Raw genomic sequence first — 23,236 nt, forward strand, 5'->3', positions numbered from 1 at the left:
GACGAACTTTTCGCGATGCTCGAGGGTTCGTTTCGAGTAACGAACCCCATTGAAGTCAATGGGCGACCCGAGCATTTTTGTATTTCGCCGATGCTCGCTAAGGTTTCCTTGTGTGAAAATCTGGGCAATTCAAGAAAGTGATGGGAACGACACAGCAATGGATAGGGCAGGCGAGGGGCTACATGTTGGGCTGCATCTCAAGTTCACAGGTCCCACTATTAAGCCACAATAGCGGCAAGAGTGGGGCCCCCCCCCCTCCCAACAACTTTTACTTCTGAAAAGCCCTCATTAGCATGGCATACCTTTGCTAAGCACCACACTACCTACAACAAAGCACAATCACTGCCTGCATGACACTCCACTGCCACTTCTCCTGGGTTACATGCTGCCCAACCGCCCCCCCTCCCCCCCACAGCGCACACCAAAGTGTCCCTGCGCAGCCTTCAGCTGCCCTCATGCCACACCACCCTCATGTCTATTTAGAAGTGCGTCTGCCATGAGGAGGAACCGCAGGCACACACTGCAGAGGGTTGGCACAGCTAGGCAGCGGCCCTCTTTAAAAGGGGCGGGGCGATAGCCCACAATGCTGTACAGAAGCAATGAGAAATAGAATCCTGTGCCACCGCCATCAGGAGCTGCACACGTGGGCATAGCAATGGGGAACCTATGTGCCACACACTATTCATTCTGTCAAGGTGTCTCTGCATGCCCCAGTCAGACCGGGCTTTTTAATTCATAGACACAGGCAGGTACAACTCCCTATTGTGAAGTCCCTGTCGACCGACAGCATGGGTGGCTCCCTGGAACCCACCGGCGATACACAAAAATATCCCATTGCATTGCCCAACACAGCTGAGGTAGTAATGTCGTGCTTAATGCAGGTGGGCTTCGGCCCACACTGCATGCCCCAGTCAGACTGGTAATATGTACCTTAACAGTAACCGCGTTGGTGGTAATGTGGTGGTGACTGCGGACCTAGTAGCACGGTTTTATTTTGTTGGTTTTCGGAATGTGGCCAGGACTAAGTGGGCCGTGGCGGGGGATGTTTTTGAGGCACTACGTGTCCTCTCCACGTGTCCGTGGTTATATGCACCTTAACAGTAACAGCGTTGGTGGGGAATGGCCTCGCCGCCATCATGTCTTTGGGAAGCCTCTGTTTCCACACCCCAGAGACATACCATTAGCAGCGGTATAGGCAGAGCCCAGAATTAGTAACATTTCAGCCGTAGCATTAGCGACAGGCCCCACTAACATATCACTAGCAGCATTATAGGGGGAGCACAGTCTTAGTTCGATTTCAGTAATAGTAGCAGCCTACACAGGCCCCAGTAACAATTCCGAAGCAGCAGTATAGTGGGAGCGCAGTCTTCGTTCCATTTCAGTAGCTGCAGTATAGCCAAGGCCCAAGTTACATTTATGTAGCTAAAGTGTAGGCCAACCCCACACACACTTCTGTACCATGAGTGCAGGTGAAGAACATACAAATTGCTATGATTACACTGTAGGTGCGGGCCCCAAAACATTGGTGTACCAACAGTACTAATGTACCTCAGTAAAAATTGGCCATGCCCAACCAAGATGGCAGGTGAAACCCATTAATCGCTTTGGTTAATGTGGCTTAAGTGGTAACTAGGCCTGGAGGCAGCCCAGTTTAACTAAAAATTGGTTCAAGTTAAAGTTTCAACGCTTTTAAGAGCATTGAAACGTATAAAAAATTGTTTAGAAAAATTATTTGAGTGAGCCTTGTGGCCCTAAGAAAAATTGCCCGTTCAGCGTGATTACGTGAGGTTTCAGGAGGAGGAGCAGGAGGAGGAGGAATATTAGACACAGATTGATGAAGCAGAAATGTCCCCGTTTTGGATGGTGAGAGAGAACGTAGCTTCCATCCGCGGGTGCAGCCTACGTATTGCTTACGTATCGCTGCTGTCCGCTGGTGGAGAAGAGAAGTCTGGGGAAATCCAGGCTTTGTTCATCTTGATGAGTGTTAGCCTGTCGGCACTGTCAGTTGCCAGGCGGGTACGCTTATCTGTGATGATTCCCCCAGCCGCACTAAACACCCTTTCCAACAAGACGCTAGCCGCAGGACAAGCAAGCACCTCCAGGGCATACAGCGCTAGTTCAGGCCACGTATCCAGCTTCGACACCCAGTAGTTGTAGGGGGCAGAGGCGTCACGGAGGACGGTCGTGCGATCGGCTACGTACTCCCTCACCATCCTTTTACAGTGCTCCCGCCGACTCAGCCTTGACTGGGGAGCGGTGACACAGTCTTGGTGGGGAGCCATAAAGCTGTCCAGGCCCTTAAAGACTGTTGCACTGCCTGGGCTGTACATGCTGCTCGATCTCCGCACCTCCCCTGCTACCTGGCACTCGGAACTGCGGCTTCTGCCACTAGCGCTGTCGGATGGGAATTTTACCATCAGCTTGTCCGCCAGGGTCCTGTGGTATAGCAACACTCTCGAACCCCTTTCCTCTTCGGGAATGAGAGTGGGAAGGTTCTCCTTATAGCGTGGGTCGAGCAGTGTGTACACCCAGTAATCCGTAGTGGCCAGAATGCGTGTAACGTGAGGGTCACGAGAAAGGCATCCTAACATGAAGTCAGCCATGTGTGCCAGGGTACCTGTACGCAACACATAGCTGTCCGCACTAGGAAGATCACTTTCAGGATCCTCCTCCTCCTCCTCAGGCCATACACGCTGAAATGATGACAGGCAAGCAGCATGGGTACCGTCAGCAGTGGGTCAAGCTGTCTCTTCCCCCTCCTCCTCATCCTCCTCATGCTCCTCCTCCTCCTCCTGAACGCGCTGAGATATAGACAGGAGGGTGCTCTGACTATCCAGCACATACTGTCTTCCCCCGGCTCTGTTTCCGAGCGCAAAGCGGCTGCCTTTATGGTTTGCAGGGAACTTCTCAAGATGCATAGCAGAGGAATGGTGACGCTAATGATTGCAGCATCGCCGCTCACCACCTGGGTAGACTGCTCAAAGTTTCGAAGGACCTGGCAGATGTCTGCCAACCAGGCCCACTCTTCTGAAAAGAATTGAGGAGGCTGACTCCCACTGCGCCGCCCATGTTGGAGTTGGTATTCCACTATAGCTCTACGCTGCTCATAGAGCCTAGCCAACATGTGGAGCGTAGAGTTCCACCGTGTGGGCACGTCGCACAGCAGTCGGTGCACTGGCAGATTAAACCGATGTTGCAGGGTGCGCAGGGTGGCAGCGTCCGTGTGGGACTTGCGGAAATGTGCGCAGAGCCAGCGCACCTTTACGAGCAGGTCTGACAAGCGTGGGTAGCTTTTCAGAAAGCGCTGAACCACCAAATTAAAGACGTGGGCCAGGCATGGCACGTGCGTGAGGCTGCCGAGCTGCAGAGCCGCCACTAGGTTACGGCCGTTGTCACACACGACCATGCCCGGTTGGAGGCTCAGCGGCGCAAGCCAACGGTCGGTCTGCTCTGTCAGACCCTGCAGCAGTTCGTGGGCCGTGTGCCTCCTATCTCCTAAGCTGAGTAGTTTCAGCACGGCCTGCTGACGCTTGCCCACCGCTGTGCTGCCACGCCGCGCGACACCGACTGCTGGCGACGTCCTGCTGCTGCTGACACATTTAGATTGTGAGACAGAGGTTGAGGAGGAGGAGGAGGAGGAGGGTGCTTTAGTGGAAGAAGCATACACCGCCGAACATACCACCACCGAGCTGGGGCCCGCAATTCTGGGGGTGGGTAGGACGTGAGCGGTCCCAGGCTCTGACTCTGTCCCAGCCTCCACTAAATTCACCCAATGTGCCGTCAGGGAGATGTAGTGGCCCTGCCCGCCTGTGCTTGTCCACGTGTCCGTAGTTAAGTGGACCTTGCCACTAACCGCATTGGTGAGGGCGCGTACAATGTTGCGGGAGACGTGGTCGTGCAGGGCTGGGACGGCACATTGGGAAAAGTAGTGGCGACTGGGAACTGAGTAGCGCGGGGCCGCCGCCATCATAGCTTTGAAAGCCTCCGTTTCCACAACCCTATACGGCAGCATCTCAAGGCTGATAAATTTGGCTATGTGGACGGTTAACGATTGAGCGTGCGGGTGCGTGGCGGCGTACTTGCGCTTGCGCTCCAACACTTGCGCTAGCGACGGCTGGACTGTGCGGTGCGAGACATTGGTGGATGGGGCCGAGGACAGCGGAGGTGAGGGTGTGGGTGCAGGCCAGGAGACGGTAGTGCCTGTGTCCTGAGAGGGGGGTTGGATCTCAGTGGCAGGTTGGGGCACAAGGGGAGAGGCAGCGGTGCAAACCGGAGGCGGTGAACGGCCTTCGTCCCACCTTGTGGGGTGCTTGGCCATCATATGTCTGCGCATGCTGGTGGTGGTGGCTCCCCGGCTGATCTTGGCGCGACAAAGGTTGCACACCACTGTTCGTCGGTCGTCAGGCGTCTCTGTGAAAAACTGCCAGACCTTAGAGCACCTCGGCCTCTGCAGGGTGGCATGGCGCGAGGGTGCGCTTTGGGAAACAGTTGGTGGATTATTCGGTCTGGCCCTGCCTCCACCCCTGGCCACCGCACTGCCTCTTGCAACCTGCCCTGCTGCTGCCCTTGCCTGCCCCTCTGAAGGCCTGTCCTGAGTAGGCGTTGCACACCAGGTGGGGTCAGTCACCTCATCGTCCTGCTGCTCTTCCTCCGAATCCTCTGTGCGCTCCTCCCTCGGACTTACTGCCCTTACTACTACCTCACTGCAAGACAACTGTGTCTCATCGTCATCGTCCTCCTCACCCACTGAAAGGTCTTGAGACAGTTGCCGGAAGTCCCCAGCCTCATCCCCCGGACCCCGGGAACTTTCCAATGGTTGGGCATCAGTGACGATAAACTCCTCTGGTGGGAGAGGAACCACTGCTGCCCAATCTGAGCAGGGGCCCGAGAACAGTTCCTGGGAGTCTTCCCGCTCCTGAGCATGTGTCATTGTAGTGGAGTGAGGAGGCTGGGAGGAAGGAGGAGCAGCAGACAGAGGATTCGGATTTGCAGCACTGGACGGCGCAGAACTGTGGGTGGATGATAGCTTGCTCGAAGCACTTTCTGCCATCCAGGACAGGACCTGCTCACACTGCTCATTTTCTAATAAAGGTCTCCCGCGTGGACCCATTAATTGGGCGATGAATGTGGGGACGCCAGAAACGTGCCTCTCTCCTAATCGCGCAGCAGTCGGCTGCGACACACCTGGATCAGGAGCTCGGCCTGTGCCCACACCCTCACTTGGGCGTACGCGTCCTCGGCCGCGTCCACGTCCTCTCGGCCTACCCCTACCCCTCAGCATGCTGTATTACCAGTGATTTCCAAGCCAGGAAAGAAATTGGCGCAAGCCTGCAGCCAAAATAGAATTTTTTCCCTTGTTTTTCAAAGGACAAGCCACACTGCGTGTATTCAATGAATACTACTAAGTTTAATAACTGTGTTGTGGCCCTGCAAATGTGTCAGAGAACTGCAGTGATGCAAAGTTATTGGCTCCAGCAGATCAGGGATTTCCCATGCAGGAAAAAAATTGGCGCAAGCCTGCAGTAAAACGTAGCTGGCTGCGTCTGATTTTTTTTAACGTTCTGCACGCAGCACACACGTACCCAGAGCCCTGAGGACTGTCAGAGGCAGGCGAAATAGAATTTTTTCCCTTGTTTTTCAAAGGACAAGCCACACTGCGTCTATTCAATGAATAATGTATGTCTTCTGGCCCTGCCTACACAATTCTATCCCTGTAGTATTAATGCCGGGTGCAATGGTCTGCACAGCCGGTTTTGAGAAAAAAAAAAAAATATGCAACACTGCTAACAGCAGCCTGGACAGTACTGCACACGGATAGATGTGGCCCTAGAAAGGACCGTTGGGGTTCTTGAAGCCTACACTAACTCCTAACACTCTCCCTGCCTAACCACCACTTCTGTCCCTATTGCAGGGCGTAATGCTCTGCAGATCCAATTTTGAAAAAAAAAAATAAAAAATACAGTGCTAACACAGTACTGCACACTATTAGATGTGGCCCTGAGAAGGACCGTTGGGGTTCTTGAAGCCTACACTAACTCCTATCGCTCTCCCTACAGCAGCTCCAGCACGATACCACTGTCCCTCAGCTAACTCACAAGGCATCTGAGCCGAGCCGCGGGAGGGGCCGACTTTTATACTCGGGTGACATCTGATCGCCCCAGCCACTCACAGCAGGGGGGTGGTATAGGGCTTGAACGTCACAGGGGGAAGTTGTAATGCCTTCCCTGTCTTTCAATTGGCCAGAAAAGCGCGCTAACGTCTCAGAGATTAAAGTGAAAGTAACCGGAACACCGCGTGGTACTCGTTACGAGTAACGAGCATCCCGAACACCCTAATATTCGCACGAATATCAAGCTCGGACGAGTACGTTCGCTCATCTCTACTGATGAACCTTCCTTTATGTTCTTTTTGTATTGTGATGTATAAAACGCCCAATAAACGTTCCTTTATAAAAATAAAAATCTCAGAAGTATAATTTTGTTCCTAAGACTGGTTTTACGTGACGGCAGCATTTGAACAATACTCACCACAAAACATAGAAAATCCTGCACCGAAATCTGCAAGCATCTATGTGGATTTTGATGCAGAATTGGAAATGGCTTTATTCAGCATCACATGACCTGCGGGTTTTGGAGAGGAGTTCCACAGCGGTAGATTTAGCGGCATCTTGTGTTACGTACTGCGGAAACATTACACTCATTTGATAGTACCTTCAGGGCGCTTTCATACGAGACTAAAAAATTTGCAGGACTCTACAGGACATTCCACTATGCAAAAAAATCCGCAACAAAATCCACGCCTTCAGAGGAACATGTTTGCGCACATTTTTGCACACGTATGTTTTCAATGGGTTCATTCGCACTTTCGCTTTTGCACACTTGTAAAAAAAAAAAAGGCAACATGCTCTATTTTTGTGCAGATTTGCACACCTAAGGTACCATTAGAGTCTATAGGGGTGCAGAAAGAGCACCTGATACCCGCAAAATTGTGCAATGAACTGTGTAATTTCACTGGGGAATCAAGAAGGCTGGAGGCTAATTAGGCTGCACAGACTTTTAAATCACGGCTTAGGTGTGTCCTGCGCCAATGTGAACGGTCCCTGGCAGCGAATAGATTACAGTGAAACGCTCTAAAATATGTGAGATAGCGTGACCTTCACAGCAAGAAAAGTTGTGATACCATGCTTACGCTCATCTGAAGCCACCCTAACATGCAAATCCACAGCAAAATGTGGATTTTGATGCAGAATTGCCATTTTCAATTCTGCATCAAAATCCACATTTTGCTGTGGATTTGAAGGGGTTATTCAGTTGTAAACTATTGATGATCTCTGCTCAGAACACGTAATTATTACTTGATTTGTGGGTTCGGTCACCCAGGACCCTGATGATCAGCTGTTTGCCAATGCCAGCAAGCTTCTACACTTTGCTGACTTCTACAGGAAGCAGACAGCTCCGTTCTTACTGTAGTGACCAGGCTTGGTATTGCAGGCCAAGCTTACATTGAAATAGCCTGCAATACCAAGCCTACCCACAGTAGTAAAAATGGAGCTGTCTGCTTCCTGCAGATATCAGCTCAGTGTGTGAGTTCACTGGCCCCGCTAACCCCAACAATCTACTATTGATAACCTGTTCTGAGGATAGTAGTTTATATCTGGACAACCACTTTAATAATATAATTATGAACACAATCATGGAATATGGGGGTCACCAAAAGGGGATAGAGAGCGGCCAAGTGAACAGACATAAAATTGTTGGATAAAGTAATGCGACTTCCTCTACTGCATTTAACTACATCTGAGAATTACATTTTTGCTCTTCATTTTAATAACAAATTGCCTTATATAGTATTAGGGAGACGGAAATGGGGAATCCAAACAGCAAAACTTGCTTTACATGATACTGAATAATAGAAACAGAACAGCTTGGCAGGATGTCAGCAGTCAGTGGCAGCGAGGCTAAGTCAGGACTGAGATAGTCTGTTATTTCTGCTGGACCCCGGCCAGAGGAACATCTGGTCACACAGCCTGAGAACACTGGTATTTCCGCCCAAGTAACGGCTGTAGAGCCTACAGTCTTCTAGACATCTTACTGCACTCTTGTGAGATAGCATGGGATTCGGCATTTTACAAATTCACTTTTTACTAAAAAAAAAAAAAACAAGTCTCAGTATTCTGTCCTGACTTCTGCCCAAAAGATCTGCTATGCATAAAAGTTGACAGTAATTTGCAAAACTTTCACAGATTCTCTATAGCAGAGACGATTAGTTTGGTTAGAAACGTTTCAGTATAACTAGTAATTAATTCATTTAACACCTCTGCTCATTCCCAGTTTAGGAGCGATCTGGGTGATCCTAATCAGTGATCGATAGTTATACAGGGCAGGCTGTCAATCACGTAACGGATCGCAAGCCCTCTGTTTTTTTTTTTAGTTCCATCCACTGACCGTCATTCACCTGCAATCACTCCCGTTACTTTCATACCCAATAATAGTCAATAGTCAAGTAGGTGGTCTCCACCATCCAGTGTAAATGGCAGACTTGATGATTGAGTGAGTGCCCACATGACAATTGACTAGTAACGTACTCAGATATTAATGGAAGCAGTTGCAGACAAAGTGGGGAATAGAGAAAAAAAAAAACGCTGCGGTATCAGTGAAAAAAAGTATGCAGCCCATTCTGCTTGTCAGAAGGCATAACAAGCCCACCCTAAATGCCCGCATTCCCCTCATTTCTGAGAAAGCTGTGCTGTTAATTTTGGCATTCAATATGTGAGGCCACATATTGTCAGGTAGTGGTCACTGGCATGAGTTCCCATTGACAGATTCACTCCCCCTTGGAAACTCAAGCTAACGACTACCCCTTTGATGGTACATGGTCTCATCTGCATATGGGGCACCTAAGTAAATGGCACCAATTATTTGGAAATCATAGAGAGAAGGGGGCCGGTAAAAAGTTAAAAACACTGCAAAAACAGTGAAACAGGAGTTTCAATCCTGTCAAGACACACAGAAGCTGTCAAGTCCAGCTTCCTCCGCCCACACTGAGCGATGGGCACCTTTACCTGCATGAGTCTGTATACATCCTCGTGGCTTGAAAAGCTCTGCAATACCATACTCAATGGGTCTACAAATTTGCAACTCGAGTCATTTTCTGGGGTCATTTTCCCCTTGTTGTCTACAACTACAGAAATAACCTCAGTTATCATACGGCTCCTTGGGTGGTGCAGATCCTACAGTCCGTAGTATTTCGTTTACACTTGCATTTTTCTATATACCCCTAGCATATTCCGCATTTCTGCACACAGTGTGTAATCAAGGGATCACATTTCCATACAGATGGGCAAGTCTTCAGGATGCCAGGGTTCACCTTCTGTCATTCTATCTTCTAATCACTTCTCCAATGCAGCTGAGAAAACAGCTACATGTCAATGAGCTGGTGAGGAGGCTGTGAGCTCTATAATCCTTCTTCCACTTGTCACCTTCTGGTTCTTGGACAAACCACATAAGAAGTAGATCCAGACACCTCTGAACCTGGAGCTCCGGCCTCATTTGTATAGGTGGTGGGAACAATTTCCAGGCACCAATGGCCTCAATGGAGAAGTTATTTGTAGCTTCTTGTCGCATATTTTATCATTAGGATATATTAGATTCAGCTAGGTGAAGTCCAGGATTTAAAGGTGGATTAACTATTGAAGACCTATCCGCAGGATAAGTAATCAATAATTGATCGTCGGGGATCCGCCGGTCCGGATCCCTGCCGATCAGCTGATCCTCTGGCCAGCTGTCAGCGCAGCAGGGGGGCTGGACGCCATCCTTGGAGGTCAGGTAAATGTAATAGACAGCTACACTCCCATTGGAATCACTTCTGGCTCTGACTGCAATGAAGATGTCTGCCAGGGGGATCAGTGGGGATCCTGAGCGGAGGATCCTAGTCATTCAACTATTGATGATCTATTCTGAGGATAAGTCACAGTAAAAGCCCGCAATGATCCTTTAATTTACTGACATGTAACTCAACGGCATTATTTGTATTACAATACGAGATGCTGCATTGTACAACACAGATTCTGAGACCTCATTTAACGGATTACAACAATAGGACAAGCCTACAGTAAATGATTACATATTCTCCATTTCACAGCTAGTATTACTAGGCCAAAATCGCCATTCAATACCAGAATAACAGAATGTAAATACAGTAAGGCCAGGCAAAACATACGGTGAGCAATCACATAGTAACATATAACTCTTACACAGTAGCTAAGGCAAACAAGAATAACCAGTCCTGGAGGCGCTCATATAGTGATCCATACAGCACATGGGAGGCAAACGCTAAAGTTCCTTCTACATCGGCTGATTATCCGGCACAAAGGATCATCAGAACTTTGAATCGGCCAGTCTGACTATCCCAATCACTCGACATATACGAGCAATCACTCATTCCTCAAGTGATGGCATCTTTAACGTGGCGCAAAAATATATACACATCATCGTTGTTGGCAGGACGTTCACCCATATAGATGACGACACCGCAGGGTCCGTTTACACCAAACGATTATTGTTTGAACCAGTCAGCGATGTCAGAGTTCTCTCAGGCTCTCTGTTTATACAGCAGATACATCGTTGGCTCGTTCAAGCGAGAAATCATTCCGTTCTTATTCGCTATAAAAGTGAATGAGAACTGAATGCTCTGTATTTAGACCAGCTGCACAAGAGCAAATTTGCATTGTGGGTTCTGCAGCAAATACGTTTCACAGCGTGCTATGGAAAACGATTTTTTATGCACACGAGAGAAAAACGATTGCTCTATTTTTGAGCAGATTCCACGCGGATGGCTTCCGTTGAAGTCAATGGAAGCAGTCTGACCAGCAGCCCTTCCACAATTGACAAGGTCGTGGATCCTACGGCATCGCTAGGTGATGATGCGGGAAAAGCAGCGGTTTAAAAATAAAAAACCCTGTACTGCACATGTCTGACAGCAAGACATAAAGATGACCTAATGACAGGTATGCGTGGACACCAACCTGGCACAAGGTCTAAATCTGACCCGGTCATTTGTGCAGTCGGCCTTAGCGTTTTTTTCCGCTGCGAATTGTCAATGGGACTTTCTAATGTTAAAAACGCAACGCACCAAAAACGCAAGTTGCCGTGTGTTGCTTTGTTAACATTAGAAAGTCCCATTGACAATTGGAAAAAAACCGCTAGTGGGTGGGCACCCTTAAAACGAACGATAAGTGAGCGAGCCAGCGATGATTTTTCATCCTGCATAATGTACGAAAAGTGAATGATTTATTGAACAAACACAACTTGTGAGTTCTAATAACACATTAATATCAATGAGTTTATTCACATGAAGGATTAAAAAATAAATAAATATCGCTGCAAGCCCTATTTTTGGCCGATTCCTCACACTTGCATCCAGAATCACAATTTTACAAGCACGATATCAGTCTGAGTTCCTCGGACCAATATTGCTCTTGCCCGTGTGAATGCGCCCTAACTTAGCTTATGGTGCTCATAAGTGGTGGCAGGTTCCCTTTACATGAGTGTGGTAATAGGCCCTCCCTACAATCACAAGGCTGCGCTATTTAGGAGTGGCAAAAGAAATCAGATCTTCTTTTATACCTGTCTGAGAGCCGCATCACTGCTACACCAGAAAGGAAAAGGCTCAATGCATGAAGGTGCTTTGGAGAATCACTACTAGTTAACCCTTTCCAACCCAGTATCAGACCTCATTCAACATTCAGATTTCCCTGCATAGCTCTGATGCCGGGGCGTGGTCCGACACATGTTACTAACACTATGCAGGATAGCGCAGCTCCCATGTCGGAGGCTGTTCTGCATATCTATACTACACTATGCAGGACAGCGATGCAGAGCTCTGTCCTACATAGTGTAATATAGATGTGCAGAACGGTCTCCGACATCGGAGCTCTGTCCTACATAGTGTAATATAGATGTGCAGAACGGTCTCCGACATCGGAGCTCTGTCCTACATAGTGTAATATAGATGTGCAAAACAGTCTCCGACATCAGAGCTGTGTCCTACATAGTGTAACATAGATATGCAGAACAGCCACTAACATATGAATGTTATATTATATGAATATACATATATTTACAGGATTATTAAAAATGATCCTCTCGATGTGAAACGGTCATAATTCACATTTAATTTTCCCCAAAAATTGCTAATGAAATCATCATGACATCATTTGTGTTTGTGTCTGTTGAGTAAATCCAAGAAATCCGCAAACAGCTTTACCATCCAATGATGAATTAGAGCTGAGAAGTATGCGGGTTAGGGCATGGATATTGGATTGGAAAGGGTTAAAAGGGTTCCTTGACAATAAGTTGATCACAAACCATGGCCCCTGCTGCGACCACCAGCCATCAGTCGCAATTTATGGGTAGACCTGGATGAAAATGTTCAACGTCCCTACAGCCCCACCACAGAGGATATGAAGTATTACACAGGGCCATTCACCCCAATGAGTGGTCTGTGTGATACAAGACTGACTAGTAACTTCTCCCCACTAGTATTTCAGGCTGTCCCAACAACAGGGTATATAAACATGTGTAAAATTACAGACATATAACAGCAGTATACAAAAAGGAGAATGATCTAGGCTCCAGGGCTACAACATGTCAAAAGTTTTTAGAAAATGCAGCTACGCTTGAAGAGATTCACAAATGGGTGTTTTCCTACCCCTTGGCGGGGGGCGAGCGTCACTACAGTCTAATCAGTCCTGACAGTGCAGCCTGTGTAGGGGCACACCCTAGTGATAAAAGGAATGGCAACAATCAATTATTGATTTCATCCTATATTTCCAGGGGGAATAATAGAGGAACAATACAACATAGCATTCTAAAAAAAGCAGTCCCAGAAATTACACACAAGTGTGATTGAAGCTTCACCTGAGACCTGTCTTGGCGTTCCTCTCTGTTCTAACCTATTTCCACTTACTCACACTCCCCGGCAGGGCACTCCGAGGGCCGCAGTACTCCCATATGATGCGTGTGCCTAATCTAAGCATTACTAAATAATTTGGCTACATTGCTTATACAAGTTTAAACTTGTACAGGTATTAAAATTCCACCCGATGATTCCAACACAAGGAGTGTAAGGGACCTTTCAGATGGGACGGAATATTCCGCATGGTTTTTGAAGCCGGAATTCGCCACTGAAAATTCCGCAGGAAATTTTGCCGTGAGAACCTCCACTAAGGGGTATTTCACACTGGCGATCGCGATATCGCAAATGTCAATAGGACTTTCTAATGTTGAAAATGCATCGCACAAAAAAAAAAAAAAAAAAAAATCGCAAGTTTGTGTTTTGCGATTTATGTGCGATGTGTTTTTAACATTAGAGAATCCTATTGACATTCACGTTAAAAAAGCGCCGCGATATCGCAAGTGTGCAGGCCCCCTAAGGGTAAGTATATGCAGTTTGGAAAAAGGCTGCAGATTTTCCATGATCAAATTAGCTGTGAAAAATCTGCTATATTTACGGTGCAAAATTGTGGATAGGATTTTAATTCCCATCCACACACTGCGGAGACAACTGGTAGCGTACACTGACCCGCGCTGCAGATTTTAAATCCACGGCGAGTCAGTGTATGCTGCAGATTTTTACTGTGGATTTCACGCCTTCACTGCCACGGTTTTTGCTAAAGATCCAAATTCAGCCCTGAATTTCTGACACATTTCCATGGAAAGCAGCCGTAGTCAATTCCTCCTGCAAACTGCATGAGATTTGTGCATTGTGAGATGCACAAATATGAATGGGCTCATACACACGAGCGATGTTTCCCTGCATGGCACCGCGATGCTATGTAGGAAACGTGTCATGTTCTACCATGCTGCGTGCTCTCGCATTGCCCATTGTTATCAATAGGACTAGCGGCAGCATCGGAGTATGTGTAAGGTGCACGCAATACGATGAGAGGCCTGCCATTGACAGTGATGGGAGAAACTGTGATCTCAACTGCAGCTGAAAACCGCGCCGGAGGATCCCTGTATCCCCAAAGTGATGCAAGGCTGTTTTATCATGAAAATGCCTCACATCCATGGGGATTTCACATGGATGGGGAGCGCAAAATGGGGGGCAGGATTCACGGCCCCATATTATGCTCGCCTGTGTGAAGTAGCATTACTAGGCCATCACACTGGCGAGAAAATCACGCAATTTTTGCACAATGCAGGAGGGAGTTATAATGCAAAATATTGAAACCAATGCTTTTCAATGGTTTCTTGCGAGTTTTTTCACTCGTGATGTTCAGGAGTTAAAAAATTGTGGCATATGCGATCTTTCTGCATTTTGCCTTTTTAAAAAAAAAATCGCTCATGTATTGTCTATAGAGCATTCATTTATCGCGTTGCAACGCTACAAACAAACGTTGTGATGCGATTTTAACATTACAATGTGTCATTGACTTTTGTGATAAAAAAATGGCACAAATTTACCGCGGGTGGCAGTGATGCGAAGAGAGATTATTCCTGTGTGAAATCAGCCTTAGGGTACGTTCACACCAAGCAGAATTGGTGAGGATTTTTCGCAGTAGTAACTTTTCACATCACAAACCAATTTTGATTCATTTTTTGAGACAGATCTGCAGCAGAGTTGACCTTTTCAATTGAAATGGTAAAATCTGGGGTGCATGAAAGTCCATGTCACAACCGCGACAGAGGATCGCGGAGTTTCCCCCATTGCTTTAAATGCGGCTGGCGCTGCTGCAGCCGGTCCTTTTGAAAACAATGGGGCTGCGATGCAAGATCACGCAGCAAGATAGAACATGCCGCGATTTGATTCCCGTATAGCATCGCGGTGCCACGTAGGAAACCATTGCTCATGTGTATGACCCCATTCCAAAGAATAGGATTCATATTTGTGCATCTCAAAATACACAAATCTTGTGCAATTTTATCGCCCATGTGAAGGCAGCCTAAGGGTGGACACCCACTGGCATTTTTTTCTCCACTGCACTGCGAGAGTAAGTGAAAACTCTCGCAGCGCAGTGCGAGAAAAAAAAAAGGGATCACGCTGGGATATCACCAGTCTTTTCAATGGGGCCAGCGCCAGCAGCGCTAGCCCCATTGAAAAGATATGGAGAATACCGCGGACTTCTGCCACAGCTGTGACAGAAGTGCAGCATGCTATCCCATTGCTTTCAATAGGATCGGCACTGCTTACGGTCCCATTGAAAGCAGTGGTTTGTAGCAAACCCTGCAGTATGATTTTCGGGGAAGGGCTTGAAATATAAGACCTTCCCTGAAAAGCATCAATAAGTGGTAAAAAAAAAAAAAAAGTTACTCACCTCTCCGCCGCTCAGACGCATCCTCCGGCTAGCTCCCTGACACTGTTGTCCATCACTTTCAGCAGGCGGGATTCAAAAATCCCCGCCTCCTGAAAGGACTGTGCTGATTGGCTGAGCGTTCAGCCAATAGAAGCTAGTGCTTAGCTATTGGCTGAGCGCTCAGCCAATTACAGATAGTGCTTAGCTATTCATGAATGAATAGCACTATCTTAGCTATTCATGAATGAATAGCTAAGCACCATCAGTAATTGGCTGAGCACTCAGCCAATAGCTAAGCACTAGCTGCTATTGGCTGGGTGCTCAGCCAATCAGCACAGCCCTTTCAGAAGGCTGCTGAAACTGCTAGACAGCAGTGTCGGGGAGCTAGCCGGAGAATGCGTCTGAGCGGCGGAGAGGGGAGTAATTTTTTTTTACCACTTATTGATGCTTTTCAGGGAAGGGCTTATATTTCAAGCCCTTCCCCGATAATCATACTGCAGGGTTTGCTACAAACCACTGCTTTCAATGGGACCGTCAGCAGCGCCGATCCCATTTAAAGCAATGTGATAGCATGCTGCACTTCTGCCACAGCTGTGACAGCTGTGGCAGAGGATTCCTTCTTCCCCGTGGACCCCGCGGGGATGAAGGAAACTCCTGCCCCAGCTGCGACAGCTGTGGCAGAAGTCCGCGGTATTCTCCATATCTTTTCAATGGGCTAGCGCTGCAGCGCAAGAAAGAAAATATCGCCAGTGGGTGTCAGCCCTAAAAGGGTTTTTCTGCGACTTTCCTTTTGATGGTCTATCCTTACTGAGTACCTAGACAGACTGACGCTCTCCAATCACTGCTCATAGTGTTGGGCCGGGCTCACATGAGTGGGTCGGATTTTGCAAGCGGATATCTACAGTGGAAGACTTGCGTATGACCACCAAAGTGAATTGCATATGGTCGCGTATGCATGCGGTATTCTGGACGGATATACTATGTATGACAATGGAACGTCCATGTGAAAGAAAGAATGCAAGCAGGAAATTACATCAGAATGTTGCCCGACCCCCTGGAAACTCCCTTCTATTGCTCAGGCGACATTACTTGTGCTGTCGTGGTGAAGGATGCTCTGAGAGCCTTCAGAATGGGATGTTGATCTCTGGGCTGGGCTCGTAGGACTTTTTTTGGAAATAGTATAAACCACTTCAAATAAATAAATAAATATTATTCTTCTGGGCTCTTCCTCCAGAAGAACAAGTGGAGGTTGCAGGCAGCAGACTGCCATCAAATTCCCGCTTTCTTTATTCCATTTGTATCTGGTCTCCTAGCAACTTGCGTACAAATCCGCATCCATACGCAATGTAATTGAACGCATCCATAGACATCAATGGTGCCCTTATGCACAGAATCCGCAGTACAACAGAGCATGCTGCGATTTTTCTTCTGTTCACGGAATCCTCAATTCCTACCCGCAAGTGTAAGTGAAACGGCAAAGTCAATGAATTTTATTGCTCGCATATTACGGCAATCGCAGAATCCACAATTGAAATCCATTTGTGAGAGACTGGCTATGTAGGGCATGGAGTAGGCCACAGAACACAGCGCAGATGCAGATTTTATCAACCAGTGCGACTAATTCTGTCCCGTGTGAAGGCACCCGTAGGGACATGCCTCTTTGACAAGGGGAATGGTAATATCCAGTTGTCCATGTATTCACAACAATGCAGAGTTATGGGATGCTCCACAATTGTTATTTATATATCATTTATGTATCATTTCTTGAAAATACCATGCTTTAGGATACGATCAAAAGGGGCATTTTTGCCACAAATTTGACGCAGAAGTCGCTTGGATTCCCATCAAATCCACATCCTCCAAGGGTCACGTTCATTTGAAGAGGAGTAGTAGTCTATTTAAAGTCCATGTGGGGGGGAGCCCCCCCCCGCGCGATAGGTCACTTCTTGACAGGGAATCTGCACACAGAATTGCCTATTGAAAAGGACTAAATCCATGTGCGGATCCACGGGGTAAACTGGAGTAGAAATTTGTGGCTGAAACAAGCAGGTCAACTGCAGATTTTGGGACGATATCCTCACGGCAAAATCCAACACAGTTTTTCACTGTGTGAACGTAACTTAAGGGCGCTTTGACATGTACGGCAGTAAGATGCGCCCGTCTCTATCACACAGACACCGCGCCATGTGCGGGAGACCGCTATCTGCATGCTCTATTCTCCTGCAAGGCTTGCACGAAAATAAGACATCCTGCGATTTTTCTCACCCCCGTAAATACATCCATTACAGATATAGGCTGCATGTTTGTGAGAGTTTTGTGAGTCTCGCAACAAAAAAAAACTGGGACGATTTTAACCATTCATTGACCTTTGTTTCATAATTGCATTGAGTCATGTAGTGTAATCACTTTGGATTGTCTCCTACTATGAATGACAGTAAAGAGAGGACAGATGGATGCTCACTCATACATCCGGACTGCTCACATCTATTCCAGGCCACGTGAAGGACAGACTCCATCACATTCCTCAAATTAAGAACTATGTAACATCTAGTTTAGAAACTGTTGGAAATACATGCTTATGACCCTAGGAGTTCAGCATAATTATCAATCCCCAAAGTGCCGTTTCTATGGAATGGAATATTCTTGAATACTATCCTGGAATTCTGCACCAAAATCTGCATTGCTAACTTTGGTTCTTGATGAGGGAACTGCGGGCAGGATTCTGCCATTTTCAATTCCACACCAAATCTGCACATTAGCGGTACGGATTTGGGGGCTTGATAGACTGCGGGAGGGCATATTTCACAACACTGTGCTGAGAGAAAGGTCCCTAACGGCCCATGTAGACCCAACGATTCTCACTCAAAATTCGCTCAAAGCCATCTTTTGAGCGAGAATCGTTGGGTCTAAACATGCAGCTATCATGCAGTTTTTGTTAACGATGGGTCTTCAGGACCACACGCTGAGCTCTCAGCGGGATACCACAGATACTATTGTTTCAGCTGGTATCCGGCTCCTTGAACACAGCAGACGTATTCAAAAGACAGCGCTCCAGCTGTCTTCTGTATACCCCATTAGAAGCGCTCAGCTGTATACCAGCTGTGCGCTCCTTGAACACAGCAGGGGGATGCAGAAGACAGCGCTCCAGCTGTCTCTGTATACCCTACTCGGAGCGCTCAGCTGTATACCAGCTGTGCGCTCCTTGAACACAGCAGGAGTATGCAGAAGACAGCGCTCCAGCTGTCTCTGTATACCGCACTCGGAGCACTCAGCTGTATACCAGCTGTGCGCTTCGTGAACACAGCAGGAGTACGCAGAAGACAGTGCTTCAGTTGTGTTCTGCATTTCCAGCTCAGCTGTATAACAGCTGAGCGCTCCGAGAAGACAACAGCTGTATACAGAGGACAAGCGGCCCCGCTTGTCTTCTGCATACCCTGCTCAGAGCACTCCGCTGTATACCAGCTGAGCACTCTGAGGAAGCAACAGCTGTATGCAGAAGACAGCGGGAGCCTTCATTTACACACTTATGCGAAGTGAACGCTCAAAACTGTCACTCAAACTGCTTTTTAAACCATCATCTTGCCGTGTAAATGCACACAACGATCATCGCTCAAAATATGTCTTTTGAGCAATAATCGTTGCGTCTAAATGGGCCCATACATGGGCTTATCTTAATGCCTCTTTTAAAATCGGGAGTGTCCTGACTCTTGCCAGAATTGCATGTCCGTTATCAGAAGGCCCATCGCTTCCCCATAAATCTGTCAGCAGACAATAGAACGCTGCCATCATCCAGCATTGGTGCTAGCCAACAACGGCCTGTGAGACCAGCAGCATGTATAGCATAGCACACATTATAATTTCTGCAGCAGGCGCTCATATCTGCACAGAAACTATTATACTGCATGTAAAGAGGGTTCAGAAAAACCCTTTAATTACTGTATCCATGCTGCAGATTCTCAGTGCAGAAACCTCAGCTATTGCAGCACTTGTAGCTGCGCTCTATAAAGCTGTGTGCAGCAGCTCCAGTAACCACATCACTCAGCGCTGACACTTTGTCTCTTTCCTGCTACTTGTTTGCTATGTACAGAAAGTCTAACATCAGAAGATACAAGCTGTTGTCTTATCTGATGTCTTCAGGAAACAGTATCTTCCCTGACAATTGCTTTGCACAGAAAATGTATTCTCTAGATCGTAGGAGTAAAGTTTGGAGGTCACATGATCTCTACCGTCCCAGCGGCTCGCCTCACATAGCAATCTACAACCAAGACAAGAGGAACTGGGAACGCACAGGAAATGGATTTTAAGGAAGTATGCTTCATTCTCAAAGCATTGGACATGCTTTGTAGGAAAATACCCTTTAACACAACGTATAGCAGTCCGCATGTATCTGACTAGACAGTGGCAGGATGTAGGATTTGCTACGGTGACCGTAGATACAGCGATTTACGTGGAGGTTGTTTTTTTGTAATATCTAAAACTGATCATTGCAGCAAGTCCCACATGTATAGATATGTTTACGTGTGGCGAATACATTTAAATACACACAGCCCAGACCGCCATCAGCCTAAACCATTCATATCACGAACACGATTATAGCTCCAGCCGCTCCTGCTCAGCTGACCCTCACGCCGGGCTCACATGAACTTAGGATAATTGCATATATACAGCGTTAACGTACACGATCATAGAGAACAATAAGGTTATATCGTGCGTAATACGCGGTAAAATAGAACATGGAGCATTCTTTTTTACATGCGTTTTACATGCAGCAATGAGTATACACAAGTGTGAGTGGAACAGTGAGAATCAATGTATTTGAATTGCTACAATTTACAGCGCAATACGCAATTTAATTACGCGAGTCCGGCCTTATGCAGACAGTGGTGAAACCAAAAAAAGATACACTGTAAGGCTGCTATTGTTACACAGCAAGTCACCCTTGCAAAACGCAGGCGGAGAAGCGCAGATTGTGGTGCCGGCCATAACCAGCATAGATCTGCCTGCGTTTTCAGCCAAGAGTGTAGCAGCATCCTAAAGGATCTTCCACAGAAGCAGAATGAGCCCGCAGGACGCATCGTAAGTCGCAGTGATGTCCACGCGGCTCTGTGTGGATTTTGATGTAAAATTGAAAATATCTTGATTCTGAAGGGAATTCTGCATCACAATCCGCATTTAGAAATGTGCGCTTTGGTGCAGATTTCCGCTGTGCCAAATTCCGCTGCATGTTGGGGACCAATGCCGTTCTGTGAGAAAGGTTGCTTGGGGTGCCATTACATGAGTGCTAAGGGGCTAAACTTACAAGTGCAGGTATACCCCAACAATTAGACCAGGCTCACACGATCGAGTTGGATTCCACATTCAGGATGCCTGCAGGGAATTCCAGCTGTGAGCCCGCCAGTGACCCTGCGTACAACACTCACCTGTATTGTGGATGAGCATGGAGGCTGGTAAGCAGTCATGTGCAGTACTTTTTTTTTTTTTTATTTCCTGCGCTGTCACCCAGAGATGATGTGGGTATCCGTATGGGCTGCGGGTCAGACGCCTCCATTGACATCAATGGTGGCCGACCACGCAAATTCCACGGTAAATAGAACATACTGTATCAGCGAGTATGAAGGAAAAAAAATCTAAAATACATGCCTTTCAATGCCCGCTTTTTACCACGGATCGTCCATGCGGAATCTGCAATTCAAGTCTGGTCGTGTGAGCCGGGCTTAGTATTACATACACGCACGAACAGCAGCCAATAGCTTTCACACAGGCGCTTTGTCACTGGGTATTACACTCATATTTTTCATGCGAGTTACATGCAGTTCACAGCAAATATGCATGTAACGTGTATTTGTGGCGCATGTTAAATCCCCACAGCCTAAATTGGTGCTCATCACACTGCCTGCAACACCACATGAAAACCCACAGTATGGCATGCAAATTGTGGTGTGGAATTGGAATTCTGCGAAGTTGGAATAAACTGTTCGATTCGGTGCATATTGCAGTTATAGTGCTACTTCCGATCCATGTGAAAGCACCCTTAAGGGGGTCCAGAAGGGGCGGATTTGCCATAGAAATCCTGTGCGGATCCTCCACAAGATAATTCCACAGCATTCCTAGTAGCAGCAAGGTGGATGCGATTTTAAAAATCTGGTCCACAAGGTGCGGAAATAATCCGCACAAAGCCCGTGTAGAAGTTGGCATGCCGTGCGGGATTCAATTCTGCAGCCTGCCAATTTTATCGCCATCTCCGCTGTGGATTTCACCTCTTCTCAATGGCAGGGTGAATCCCGCACAGAAATGTGCGATAAAACCTATATCTATTGGTACGGATTTTGAGGCAGGCTTTCCGCTACTGATGTGCTGCGGAATCAGCCCCTGTATGGACCCAGCCCAAGGCTGATATTACACAGGTGCTAGTGGTTGTTCCAAATACAGCCTAGTAGATATTAGGGCGGGCAGGTGCACCCTACCAATAATGCCTATTACACGAGAGTTAATGGCGCTTGTGTTGTAGCGCCCTAACCGCAATACAGTCGTTAATATATGGATTATCTCTGCATATCAAGGCTGTGGAGTCAGTCAGTTTGGGTAGAATAGGAGGTGGCAGAAATGTTCACTCCAACCTCAAAATAGAAATATTAAATATTATACATTAAAGGGGGATTTACATCTCAGCGTCGCATAGTGAAGATGGGAAACGGCTGCCATGGCTATCGGCCAGAGCCTATGGAGAGAGCAAGCACTAAACGCTGCACACTTTCCGCAGCTCTCATTGACGTGAATGAGAGCTACAGAAATGGCGTAGAGCAGCTCCCTGTTCTATCCCGTAATCCCCCAAATGCATTGTGTTACACCATCACTTCAATGAAAGCCACAGAAATTGCGCAGCGCTGAGCGTTCAGTCTTCTCCGCACTGAGAGCACCCGGGTTTTCCCGTGTCAGCCATGAAAAGCCAAACCGTGAACCCCAGTAATATATGAGCCTGAGGCTACAGTAGGTCTGCCATTACATAATATTACACACCAGGCATCCAGGAGGGTGTTAGTGCGGACAACAGGGAAGCCAAATGTTTGGCAGAAGAGGCCGTTTATAGATGACGGTATGTAGGACTCCGTTTTGCGCCTGTATTATCAGCAGGTATCCGATAGCGGGTCTCCTGACCCCAACGCACAGCGTCGTACGGACATACGATCTCCTGACCCCAACGCGCAGCGTCGTACGGACATACGATCTCCTGACCCCAACGCGCAGCGTCGTACGGACATACGATCTCCCGACCCAACGCACAGCATCGTACGGACATACGATCTCCTGACCCCAACGCGCAGCGTCGTACGGACATACGAACTCCTGACCCCAACGCGCAGCGTCGTACGGACATACGATCTCCTGACCCCAACGCACAGCGTCGTACGGACATACGATCTCCTGACCCCAACCCGCAGCGTCGTACGGACATACGATCTCCTGACCCCAAAGCACAGCGTCGTACGGACATACGATCTCCTGACCCCAACGCACAGCGTCGTACGGACATACGATCTCCTGACCCCAACGCGCAGCGTCGTACGGACATACGATCTCCTGACCCCAACGCGCAGCGTCGTACGGACATACGATCTCCTGACCCCAACACGCAGCGTCGTACGGACATACGATCTCCTGACCCCAACGCGCAGCGTCGTACGGACATAAAATCTCCTGACCCCAACGCGCAGCGTCGTACGGACATACGATCTCCTGACCCCAACGCGCAGCGTCGTACGGACATACGATCTCCTGACCCCAACGCACAGCGTCGTACGGACATACGATCTCCTGACCCCAACGCACAGCGTCGTACGGACATACGATCTCCTGACCCCAACGCGCAGCGTCGTACGGACATACGATCTCCTGACCCCAACGCGCAGCGTCGTACGGACATACGATCTCCTGACCCCAACG

General features: G+C 47.8%; 1 protein-coding gene across 1 annotated transcript in view; it reads right to left on the reverse strand.

Moving 5' to 3' along the window:
• The window catches only part of STARD9 (StAR related lipid transfer domain containing 9), a 143,639-nt gene that overhangs the window by 118,673 nt on the left and 1,730 nt on the right, over window positions 1-23,236 (reverse strand). The gene's annotated exons all lie outside the window — the stretch shown is intronic.

This window comes from Eleutherodactylus coqui, chromosome 6, assembly GCF_035609145.1.
Source record: "Eleutherodactylus coqui strain aEleCoq1 chromosome 6, aEleCoq1.hap1, whole genome shotgun sequence".
Classification (NCBI taxonomy): Eukaryota; Metazoa; Chordata; class Amphibia; order Anura; family Eleutherodactylidae; genus Eleutherodactylus; species Eleutherodactylus coqui.